This window comes from Sciurus carolinensis, chromosome 9, assembly GCF_902686445.1.
Source record: "Sciurus carolinensis chromosome 9, mSciCar1.2, whole genome shotgun sequence".
In the NCBI taxonomy this organism is placed as follows: Eukaryota; Metazoa; Chordata; class Mammalia; order Rodentia; family Sciuridae; genus Sciurus; species Sciurus carolinensis.
In genome coordinates this window covers 30091899-30093453 of record NC_062221.1, presented here as the reverse complement: position 1 = coordinate 30093453, position 1555 = coordinate 30091899, and positions in this window count along the sequence as shown.

Sequence of the window (1555 nt, the reverse complement as noted above, 5' to 3'; positions counted from 1 at the left end):
AGAAAACTAAAGAGTAAATCTGAATTGAATTGCTACAGTCCTCAACAGTTATAGATAGATAATAACATTAACAACCTGAAATATTTAAGGACGTATGTGTGGGAACTGTTTACAATGAAGCCGAGATTATGAAAACAACCCAAAAAACGTCTCAGCAACAATTTTTGATTATGTAAAAGACACATGTAAATATAAAGAGTAATATCTTAGTTTAAAAACACATTGAAAGTGAGATTTTTAAATCTTAAAATTGTTAAAAATTGTATCCAAGTCTGCTTGAGTTAAAAATAATTTTTGTGTGCCATGGTTAATTTTTATTAAATACCATGTGTTTATATTTTATCATTCATTTGTATCATTGAGCCTTTTCCTAATTTTATAAGGTATAGTTTAGCCAAAAATTTTAAGATAGGCACCAAATTATATCCCCTGTTTGGAATCACAGTAATTTTATAACAAAACCAATCTTTTGAATATTACTTTAAATGAGCTAAAGTTTAGTATTTTTAGCCACTTTAACATGTAGTCAGGTGGGGCTGGTTATAAATATTAAGTAAAATGCTTTAGTTCTGAAGCTGAGTTTTCCTTCTCTTTAAATATCATACAAGTTTAAAAATCAAGGAGAGGTTGAGAGAGCTATTAACCTTTGCTTTTGCAGCAAAATGTTTTTGTTTTATGATACTACTCTTTACACAGATTAGACTTTCATTATTTTTAGAAATAGTAACTTTTAAAAATTTCCTTCTATCTCAGTGTAAAAAGAAACATAAAGTTTTACTTATGTTCTCTTGGTAACAAGTCTTACTATAGCACACTAGATGATATGAATAAATCTCCAATAAAATTTACTATTTTTATAAGTTTTAAAGTATCATCGTAGACAAGATTAGTTTGGATAACAGTAACTTGACAAATTCTCTGCTTTTAAAGCTGGTAAGCTTTTCAATTATGAACATATCCAATATATAGTAGTACTATTACCTTGACTTTTTTTATATAAACTAAGTTGAGTTTTTTAAAGAAAAATTTTGACCCAAACATAGAATGTATTAACATTTGTTTCTTAACTACAATTGTAAAAGCCCTAACTTTCTTAAGACCAATTGTTCTAAAGAAATAAACTTAATAGAGAGTACCAAGAGTAAATTAGCATTAACAAATATTTTTAATTTATTTTTTATTATAAACAAATGGGATACACGTTGTTTCTGTTTGTACATGGAGTAATGACATACCATTTGCGTAATCATACATTTACATAGGGTAATGATGTTTGATTCATTCTGTTATTTTTTCCTTCCCCCCCACCCCTCCCACCCTTCTTTTCCCTCTAAACAGTCCCTCCTTCCTTCATTCTTGCCCCCTGCCACCACCCATTATGTGTCATCATCCACTTATCAGCCAGTACATTCATCCTTTGGTTTTTTGAGATTGGCTTGTCTCACGTAGCATGATGTTCTCCAATTTCATCTGTTTGCATGCAAATGCCATAATTTCATTATTCTTTATAGCTGAGTAATATTCCATTGTATATATATAAACCACAGATTCCTAA